Genomic DNA, 11,721 nt, shown 5'->3' with positions numbered 1-11,721 from the left:
GGAGAAAGCAACTAAACACTTTATTTGAAAAGATGACTTTCATTGTTATTTTTTAATCATTCTAGAAAGATCAAGTAAAATGCATACTGAAATAATCAGGCCTCTGAAAGCCTTTTCTGTTTTCTTTTTGGATGGGATGGGGTTTAATATAAATTCTAAAATTTTGTTCCATAATATTCGCAGCGTAATTGAAACTTCCGGGGTCTCTTTAGTTGTTGTTGTTTACTGAATTACTAGAAAATGTATAAGGAATATTATTTTCGCTTTCCGTTATTTGGCGACTGTAGATGGTGTACTGTGTACTTTTGTGTACTTTGCTCTTCTTTACTTTCAATATCAATTAATCCAATTACACTATTACTGATAACTGAAATTTTTAGTAATTGTGTATTCTGAAATTCCCATCGCGACGTAGATAATTCAATTTGAAGATTAAATTGTGCTTTTGAAGGACTTGAATTAAACAAGCATTATAATCTTTTTTTGTCTCTCTCTCTCTCTTTTTAAAGAAGTATAACCTGAAAACAAGAGGAGAAACACACATACACATTTGAAATATTACATTCCTTATAAACCAAGAGTTCCCCGGGGACAGCTTTACTTACTTAAGATAATTTAAATCAATAATCTATAAATTGTTATTTTTCTATAATAAACTTTCAAAGAAAAAGTTATCGTCTTACGTATTGTAAAATAAAAAAATACATTAGCTATTATTGTTTAGTTTAAAAAATGATTCTAGGTAATGAAATGATCATATGTATAAATTTTCAAATCTTCATCTTCGATCCTAGAAAGGGACATAACTCTGCAAAGCGGATCTTATAGTATAAGAAGACTAGATCGGATATGAGACATTTTGAAAGCAAGAATTAAAACATTTATTTTGTGTATCATTTATTTTCCCATAAACTTTTAGACAACCTTTAATAGGTTTTTTTTTCCGTAAATGGCAAAAGACCTTACTTCGAAAATTAATATTGACCACGTATTAACTTAAACTGAACGTGAATTTTTTTATGTTATTTTTCATCCGAGTTGGAATTCACGGGAATTTTATCAAAATTATTGGTTTTATTTATTTTCATAATCTCACATTATGTTTGATTAATATTACAGCAACTATAGAGTTTGGAGTTAAACCTTTTCATCCTTCTTTTGCTAACTCCCGAGAAAAAATATCTACACGCTCCAGATGTAGATTTTCCACTACCATCACTTATTCTTTTTTACTTCTGAACAAACTGACATTTTTTTAATCATTGGCGTCGGAAGCTAATTGAAAGTGGGGGGGGGGGGGCTAAGTGTAAGAAAATTTTTTTGTACCTCCAAAAAAACCTGACAAGCAAAAAAAAAAAAAAAAAAGGAAATGTCTATTTCCCAAACACAAAAATCCTATTTCTTGGAGGGGGGGGGGAGGTTTGAAGTCTTGTACCATGAAATTTTCTTCCAAACACCAACACTTTTACCAATTTTAACCTATACTAAGACATATCTATGGAAAGTGGGGGGGGGGGGGGGGGGGGGGGCTAAACTTACGAAGATATGTTCAATGTCTATACTACATATGTAAGTATATATTGGGAAAAAAAGTGGGAGGGGGGGCTAACCCCCCCCCCCCCCCCCGGTTCCGACGCCTATGTTAATGCTGAACAAACTGACATTTGAAATAAAATATGTTCAGAGTTCAAAAACCTATAACGAAAAAAAGATGTTTAATAAATCATTATATTCCTTCAAAAGCAGATCTTAATAAGAATATTTTAAAACTTTAAATGAAAAAAAAAACATTTAACAAATTAATTGTTAATAAAAAATTTTAAAAAAAAATAAACACGCTTGCAATCTTTTATATACTTCCTCAGATGAGGTAGAAATGATGAACCATATATAATTTTAAAATCTGAAATAAACATTTTGAAACTTGTACATGTAGACATTGCTCGAAGACGGGACTAGACGCCTATTGTTATGCAATAAATAAGAAATGGCAGGTGTCAGTATGTAGGTGTGGATCCGAATCCTGTAATATACACATGTGCGTGTATGTGTACCCCTCGGAATACAGCCCTGAGGGTGAATCTTACAATAGATTTTCAATCCTCTGTGTATAGAGTGGTTCGACCATGCTCTGTGCGCCGATTGAATAATGTGCCTCCTCTCTATCATACCTAGTACGCGATGTCCATGCATTTGCAATGTGGAATAAAAATAAAATTGAAATTATAAAATAAAATGTATAAAATTTATTTTATTGTATAACAATATATCATGTTGTTATACCATCTGGCACAACTGTCAACACAAAACTTTTATTAATTGATAGTTAATTCTTTCAATTAAAAAAAAAAAACATGGAAATGAAAAATAAATCAACTGATGATTCAGGCACGTAGCATCGTTTTTAAAAGGGGGAGCCAGACGATTGTTTTTTTTTTTTTTTTTTTTTTTTTTTTTTTAATTATTTGGCCTGGAGAAGTTGATAAGCACAAAATAAAAAAAACATTGCCCAAATACGCAAGTTTCTATATTCGGAAATGCTATTTTGAGGGGGGGGGGGGGGGGTTTTCTTATGCCGACTTCTTACTGTACCATTTTGGGGTATAATATACTGCATTTTCTTTATATTACTTTACCATAGTATTAACTTGGTAGAGGAGGGGGGATTTAGCTGTATTTCAATGAATATTTTTTATAGAAAACTGAGTAATGTTGGTATCTTACATATCCTTGTAACAGTAAATTAATTATGAGAAAAAAAATTAATTAGAACAAGACCAGATTGAGCAGTTAATATACAGTTGATATAAGTAGATTTGAAAATTCCAATTAGAAAAATAATAAATCTACTGCAGTTGGGTTATCATCTTTTCGGCCTTTTAGTGAACACTAGGTCAAAGTCAATTCGGCCTTTTAGTCCACACTTTGTCAAAATCAAATGAGCGCTTTGTAAGAAGACCACCGTCATGATGATGGAAGTAAGAAGTTTTAAAACTAAACTTTATTTTAACAAGGGTTAATTCACGCAGGTTTTTAAATCAGTTTGATTGATTTAGCGTGTGTGAATTACTCCATTAACATCATCCCCAAAAGTTCCATTGGAATTCTGCTGTCAGTGTCTGAAGAAATGAATATGTGTACGAGACTGGAGTGATGTAAGTATATCAGGTCCAGTACTGGACCTGTATATTACTCAGCTGTTACTAGCCCATTACACTGTGCATGCTATGAATTTGATTGGGGTTATTTCTTGCAAAATGGAATCAAGGATCTCTATGTGGTAGACAGGTAGATATTACCACAGAGAGACTGAAGATTTTTTGGGATGTAAACATGGTCAATTTTTTTTTTATAACGTTTATTAGTTTTTTGTCTTACCCAAGGGAGGAGGAATATGTTTTGGCATGGATAGCTTTTTCCCACAAGTTGCAACTTTGTCTGCTAGGATGTCACATATCAGTTAGATTTTAATGTCACATTGTGCCTGTCTAAGGTTAATCAAGTTCAAGTTCAGTGTATTTTTATGGATACTAATAAAAGTTCGGTCTGACATTTGGAATAAATTAAAAAATGAAGCCCTAAATGGGGGGAGGGGGATTTATGTTCTTTTATGGGTACTCACAAGGGTGGATCTGATCAACTGCTGCAGTGGTATAGATGTAAAATCTCTATCTTTCTTTTTAAAAAAATGTGAACCAAAAATTATAACGTCAAAATCAAAGAACCAATCATATGATATTTATGGAAGTACCTTATGGAATCATAATTTTTTTTTTCTGTATCATGTGAATTATTCATATTTGGTGAAATGTTGTTATAAAAGCCATGATAGCATATACGACATATTTTGTGAAATATGAAAGACCTATCATATGTCATTAAAATGTAATGTAGCACCACTTTTTTGAATTAGGTCAAACATGAAGGTAAATATTAAGGTGTCAGATATAGCATGCACAGAAATATCATGTCACAGATAATGCACATGTAAAATATGAAACCCTATCTCTTTTAAATCAAAAGTCAAAAGGATTTTTGAAAAGTAGGTCATACTTCAAGGTCAAGGTACCATGGTCAAAAATCATTATTAGTTAAAAACATAGTTACATGTACTAGTTCATTATGAAAGGAATTACCACAGGGAATGCATGTATAATCTGAACATGTCGAAAGCCCTATCTCATCTCATTCAAAAGTTATGACCAAGGTTTTAAGTTTTTGTGACAGATGAGCAGACCAACAGACTTACAGATGACATATGATTAGATTCAATTATTAATTATCATGAAATCTTGCATTTGATAAAAAGGATGACAAAAATCAATAGAACCACTAACCACTAAAAGGGATTGACTGACCTTGACATGATGTTGCACATACCCGGTAGATGCTTTTTATAAAAATTTAGGTCTTCTTTTAAATAATTAACAATAATTTATATTTAGGAAGTTTAAGTAGCTGACAGAATAAAAAATATATCAAGTTTGACATACATTTAGATCTATTTCAATGCAAAAGCAATATCGATCAATATCGCCTGACTGCATTATGCAGAATGAAAATTCAGTTCTCTAAAGGTCATACGCAACATACCGGTAGTTTGAACTTTATTAGGATCTTCCCTGGAGTTTCAGAGTTTCACTTAATGAAGGACCTGGGTACAATACTTTGAATGTCTTATATGGATTTGTACACCTCTTCTAAAACTATGTTTGATGAAAAAGAAATCTGGAAATTATGTTCTGTAATTATGCCCCCGGATCGAAAGATCGGGGGTATATTGTTTTTGTCCTGCCTGTCTGTCTGTCTGTCTGTTTGTCCCCCAACTTTAACCTAGCCCATAACTATTGAGTGGTAGGGGCTATGGCTTTCATAATTCATAGGTGTGTTACTTGTGACATAACCTTTCTTTGGGTACCACCAAATTTGACCTCTTGACCTTGACCTTGGAGTTTGACCTACTTTTATTAGTCCCCTACCGGGGGGGGGGGCTATAGGTTTCCTCTGCGTCCGTCCGTCCGTCTGTCTAGCTGTCTGTCCCCGTCAGTCTGTCCCACTTGGTTTTCCACACTTTTTTTTCTAAATGCTTGCAGATATTGAGCTGAATTTTGGTATGTGAGTGTGTCTTAATGAGTTACAGATCAAGTTTGAATTTTGCTTTGCTTCATTGATTTTTGACAGAATTAGGGCATTTTGAATATTTTTTCATAATCGCTTAATTGAGATCAGATTCTAACTGCGCTAACTTCCGATTGTCGACAAAAATATGAAGCGAGGAAAGGACGGTGGAGAAATGAGTTGAATTTTCGTCTTAATGTGGATTATTTTATTAGTTTTAAGGCATTTACAACTTGAAAATCTTTCAGTTTTACCTTGGACATGACTTTTGCATATTATAAAATGACATCCAGAAGAAAAAGGGGAACCCGGTAGGGGACATGTATTGCTTATGCAATACTCTCAGAATGCTTGTTCTATTTGTTATCAACTTTAACTTTAGCCATAACTTTTGAACAGATCAAGATAGAGACTTCATATATAAAATGCATAGACTCCACTAATTAAGCACTTTCAACTGACACCAAGGACAATGACCTTTTGACCCTGACTGTGACCTATATGCTAAAATTAGATTTTTCAAACTTTCGGTATAACTTTTAAACAATAGGAGATAGAGACTTGATATACTAGTCAAAATTTCTAAGTCCCCAGGCAAGTTTTTGCTTTATACCGCTTTTAAATTGAATTATTTTAACAGTATTACTTAATAAGTATACAGGATAATAAAATAGCAAAATAATTTTTCCTCACTTGATTTATTTTATTGAAGCACTTTAACACAATATGCAGAAACGTTAAGGCACCCTAGAATTAAAAATTCACAACGTTTAATACTGCATTATTCTCCATTCAAACGAATTCAAATCAAGACAACCGTTCCTCAAAGAGTTCACACTATTTAAGAAAAACTATTTCATTGAATGTTTTTCCATGTGGATACTAGGTCGTCCTCTAGTTCCGCTAGATACTGCTGCTGGGAAAGCTTTCACACTACGGTCTATCTGCTTCCATACATGCTATTTAGGGTTGAGATTAGGAAGACAAGGGGGCTTATCGAAATTGTCTGTGCCTTGTCAACAATAGTTACTTAACGTCTTCTTACATGTATTCCCCACTTCTCCAGTTTGACATTGAGGGGAGGGCACTTCCGGTTCCGGTTCCATTGATTTTTCCGGATAAACTCTAGGATGATTTTGTGGTATTTGTTGAAATCTAGCAATTTTTAACGGTTAAAAGGAATTCAGGTGCGCTTTGTAGGTTTTCCGGGTGGTAATTATAAAGGTTTTAAGTAAAATAAGTCATACAGTGAAGAAAAACAGAACTTTTGTTTACTACGACCAGCTTCCCCTGCGAAATGATCAAGAATAATTCTTGAACTTTGAAGAAAAGTTCATGAATTATATTCTTGAATCAGCTCATGAATTGTTCATGAAGATCCCATGAAGTTAAAATTGGACACTCATGATTTCATGGATTTTATTCATGAAAACCAATTTCAAGAATATTCAAAAATTATTTGTTGTTCATGAACAAACTTGGATTTTTTAATTGCCTGCAAAATGATCAAGAATAATTCTTGAACTTTCAAGAAAACTTCATGAATTATATTCTTGAACTTTCAAGAAAACTTCATGAATGATATTAATAGGTTCAATGCATTTTCATGAACTCATCAATGATCATGAATAATTTGTAAAAGTTATTTAGGAATGTTCATGAACTATTCATGAATGTTCTTGCTTTTTGTAAACAAAAATGTAATAAATTATGCAAAATGAAAAACTGTAAAAGAACATATTTTAATAGCATCTTGAAAGATTTCACAGAATTTTTGTTTTCCAATCATGGTAACAAAATCTTTGTTCAAGTAAACAACTCTGATAAGTGATATCGATAATAAATAAATTATGTAGTTCATTCCTAGTAAAATTATGAAAAAATTTAATTCAAACGCGACTCTTTGCAGAATCCTTAACCTTACTTGGTCAAGAGGAGTGTGGGTTCCTTATTCAGCGTATTTCAAAGTGTATGCTTAAAATGGAATGGTTTTTAATCCAAGTCTCACTGTCTGGCAGAAAAGTGTGTTCAGCAATTAGGGCATCAGCTAAAAGGGCTTTCAAGGATTTTGAGAAGATGGTCAAATTTTTCCGTGGCTTTCCCTGTGGAATTTTCAGAATTTCATCACTTGGATACTTTGATCGATTACGATTCATATTTTCATTCCTTTCTTTTGTTTTTCTTCAAGATCCTGGATTTTTTTTTTTTTTTTTGGCAGCCAGAGTTTTTTTAATCTTCTGATCTCAACTCATCAACATTATCTGTGAACTGCTTCTCTTTTCCCTACAAGAACAAAGATTTTCTGAAAATGCTCATAAATGTGAAAACTTAAGACTTAATTTTTTTTTTTGGCAAAATTGTTTCATTTAATTCTGCATCATAGGCACTGCCATATTTTAAAGCATTCCGAGCGGGAGTTTAGCCTGTTTCCCTTGCTCGCCATGTTCAAGATGTTATAGGTGAACAGGATGGATTTTTCAATCTTAAATTATTAAATGTAATGTAATTTGGTTGGATCCTTACTCATAACACAGTTTGACAAAATTTTTATTAAAAAAGACATAACTGAACTCTTACAAATAGACAGTAACATCTTGACAAATATCTGAGATTCAGCGATTGCCTCCATTTTTTTGTAACTCATTAATATCTAGTTATTAAGTAAATTGATCCTCTGGATATTCCTTCTTCATATTCTGTTATTTTCTTCAAAGGTTGACAAAGAATGACTAGATCTACGCTAATAATCCTCCCACTCTACCGATTCACTTTCCAACGTCTCGCGCGTTTCAAAGTTTGCGCCTTTTAAAAAGTGTCATGCAGAGCTAACTAGTTTCGAATTGCCAAGATTGTTGTTAAACAAAAAATAACAAACACTATCTGAATGCTTTTTCACTGAAATTAATTTTTTTTTTAATTAATATAAGTTAAATCATTATTGAATTGGATTTTTTACATTATACCTAAAGAGCCACAGTTTCGTATTTTCAAGTATGGCCGCCTTTATCATGAGGACAACAAATAAATCTTGGGAACCACTCAGGAGAGTACCCTAGCTATGTATAAGTATATAGTGTATAGGAGAATAGACTACAAAATACGAATGTGGGTCATGTCATAGATACTTCACAACCATGCAGCCTGTGCTGTATCATTTACACACGATGGACAGAAAAATGTGACTTGATAACTGCATCAAAACATAAAGCGTTTGAAAGAATAGTTCCAGCTGTAAATAAATCTAAGATACGTTTTTACGAAGATGTTTTTTCCTAGACTATAAGTCTGTTTCATTTTCTCACAACTTGTTAAAAGTTTGACAAATAGAGAAAATTTGTTGAGATAATTTAAAGCACAATATTAATATAGCTGGCCATTTTAAATGATGAAGAAACATTAGTAATTCAATATGAGAAAAAAATGCTGTCAATATTGATGCAGTGTTCTTTAAATTACAATAATTTAATTACAATCTTTCTAGACAGTACATAACAGAGTTTTATTATCCTGAAGAATCTAAGTTACCGATTCGGAGAGTAGAAAATAGTGATTTTAACCTCTTATGTTCTCCTACTTGTCTCTGATCCAATACTTTCAAAATCAAAACAAAAGCATGTCATTAATTAAATCAGGGGTTTGTTCAACAATTGCATCTGCATGCAAAAGTTGTATTATGGGAGTAATGAGTGTTTTTTGGAGATCGTTTGTGACAATTATTTTTACATTTTTAGTTTTGAAAATTCATGAACATTCATTACCTTGAACTATTAAGTTTTTTTCTTTAAACTGAAAATTAACAATATTCATATTTGTTCATCATTTGTTCATGAACTATGAATTATGAATGTTTTCATGAATTTTATTCATGAACAACTTTTATTTTTTAAGAATCCTTTAAGAACCATTCATGAACAATTATGAACAACTCATAAAGGTTCTTAAAATCATGAATATCATTTCGCAGGGGTTAGGCCATTTCAACTTCACTTTCACATTGTTGTGTGGACATACACCGCATTTTATTCAAACATTTTCTGTTTTTCGTTATCAATAAAAGATGGAGAACACATGGAAGTAAAAAATATTAAGAATAAACCCGAAAAACATATGGAATTTGAACTTCATGCTTTTCAACAAAAACGGTCACGGTCGAGTAATTACACATTCGATTACAATTTTTTTTACCTTGACAGGTAAGTATTGCAAATGAAAGGCATATTTGTAAGCAACTAGTAAATTGAAGTTTAGGTTTTTAAAATTTTGAAAAAATAAAAGTGGGGACTTAGAAATTTTGACAAGTATATTTGGTATGCCTACTTCACTAGTTAAGTGCTTTCAAACGACACCGAGGTCAATGACCTTGTGACCTTGACTGTAACCTTTATGCTAAGAATAGATTTTTCAAACTTTGTGTGCTGTGGGGGCACAGTGTTTCACATACACATCTTGTTTTTGTATATTTCTTTGAATAATGCAAACATTTTCACAATTTGATATTTTTTCAAAACCCCTAGTAACACTAAATTAGAAACATAAAGAATTATTGTTCACTTCCAACATATAAATTCTAACATTAATTATAGTGAACATAATGTATGTAAAAACTTAATTGATTTGTTATCCAATGTAGTTTTAATAGTCAAGCTGATGGATGTGATCATGGTGATAGGGATACATTTCAAAAACTGGTGGTAAATAAAGCACCGTAGTATTAAGCTTTGAATGCATTGATAAAAATGTCTTATTTCATCATATTCATTACATGTACCTGGGTTTTTTTTTTTGCTGGTAGGTGGTTATTTCAGTTAGGTTAATAAAGAGAAACATACGAGATGTAATTAAATTTCATTCTTATATATTCATTCATAAAGATGATGAAGATACCCAACATAATGATTAAAAGATAAAGAGAATAAATCAGATTGGTGATCAATATCCAAAAGACAGGATGGTGGATCTAAAGGTAATGGGTTCCAATATTTTCCTTTGTTTATTGCATGGTTTTGAATTTCACATTCACCCCAGACAAATCAAAATGAGTTATTTGTAGGTTGATCTAATTAAGAGGCTTTATCTTTTTGATTATGGCTATTTGATTTCAAACAGTTTGCTTATAAGTCATGTGATATCATGGTCCAAAGTTATGAGTGGTGGATCCAAGGGGAGTTGATATTGAATTTTTAATTACTTATCATGCTTATTGTAGATCATCATAACATATACTAATAATTATTGCGCATTTATTTAAACATTTAAGTAACCTTTCTTTGTGTGATAAGTGATGGACCAAAGGCATGTATATTTCACCAGTAATTGTTTTGATAGTTGAGGTGGATCCAAGGGGGTGGATAGATATATTTTTAAATACATGTATTAAATTTTGTAATGTGTCAAAGGAATCAATAATAATCATGTGATGTTTATGGTTAATTGATTTTAAACATTTAACTTATATATCATGTGTGATCAAAATCTAAACTTATAAGTGGTGGATCCAAGGGGGTGGATATTAATCTTTTTTAAATATTTGTGGTGGGTGCAGGATCAAAGAATATTAATGATCAATGATTGTGGTTAATTTATATCAGCATTTAGCTTATATGTCATGTTTGATCATGATCTTAATTTTAAAGTGATGGGTCCAAGGGGGAGTGGATACCCCGGTATTTATGTTATATAGTAGTTGTGGTTGATCCAAGGGGAGTGGATATTAATTTTAAATACATGTATTTGTGATGGGTAAAAGGATATTAATGATTATAGGTTTATAGCTAATTGATTTCAAACATTAAGATTATATGTCATGTATGATCAAGATCTAAACTTATAAGTGGTGGATCCATGGGGAGTGGATATTAATTTTATTTTTTTTTAAATATTTGTTGTGGATCAAAGGATATAAATGATTATGGCTAACTGATTTCAACATTAAGCTTATATGCCATGTGTGATCATGGTCTTAACTTACATTAGTGGTGGATCCTTGAGGAGTAAATTTTTTATTTTAAAATATTTGTGGTGGATCAAAGGATTTTTTTATTATAGTTTTTTAAAAAAGAAGAATTGCTGTCCATCCAAGTGTTTACAGAAGATTCCCACTAATGCAGTTTTTTTCCATCAGGAAGCAGTTTTGGAAACTGGTCATTACTCAACAGAATCAGGAGATTTCAGTATTGTATGCAAACAAAGATAAGACAGTGTCACTCGCACAAATTGAAGTCCCCTTTCGGTTGATTGTACTTTTTCTTAACAAATAAAAATCAGTATCTCAAACACTCCTCTTCTCTTGGCAAGTCATTTGGTTGAGTTTTCTCTGGCAATAGGATTTGTTTATGACTCACACTTTAATTAAAATGGCTCTACAAATTAAAGCAGTTAAACAATGGATATATAGCAGTCAATTTTGCATTGTTATGCCTCTAGATCTGCCTCATAAAAAATAATTTGAATTTGTATATGATTGAAGATAAAATGCTTCATAAAGTATATTCAGACATTGCATTCTTATCCCATTATTCCCATATCTGCTTATTTATTTATCCCATGGGATTAAAAATACCCAGTATTATGTACTTTGCAGGATTTTTAATCCTAAGAAGGGCA

The 11,721-nt window shown here is 31.9% G+C and overlaps 1 long non-coding RNA gene across 1 annotated transcript; it reads left to right on the top strand.

The window, feature by feature from the left end:
• The first annotated feature begins 2,614 nt into the window (after nt 1–2,614).
• On the top strand, nt 2,615–11,336 carry LOC134233561 (uncharacterized). Its single transcript, XR_009985027.1, has 3 exons — nt 2,615–3,155; nt 9,990–10,081; nt 11,164–11,336. It is a non-coding gene; the product is annotated as an uncharacterized LOC134233561 (long non-coding RNA).
• The last annotated feature ends 385 nt before the right edge of the window (nt 11,337–11,721 follow it).

The sequence above is a fragment of the Saccostrea cucullata genome, unplaced genomic scaffold (genome assembly GCF_032062105.1).
Source record: "Saccostrea cucullata isolate Sc308-1 unplaced genomic scaffold, CSIRO_AGI_Scuc_v1 ctg3666, whole genome shotgun sequence".
NCBI lineage: Eukaryota > Metazoa > Mollusca > Bivalvia > Ostreida > Ostreidae > Saccostrea > Saccostrea cuccullata.
The sequence above is the reverse complement of the archived record's forward strand: the minus strand, read 5'-3'. Positions and strand labels throughout refer to the sequence as shown.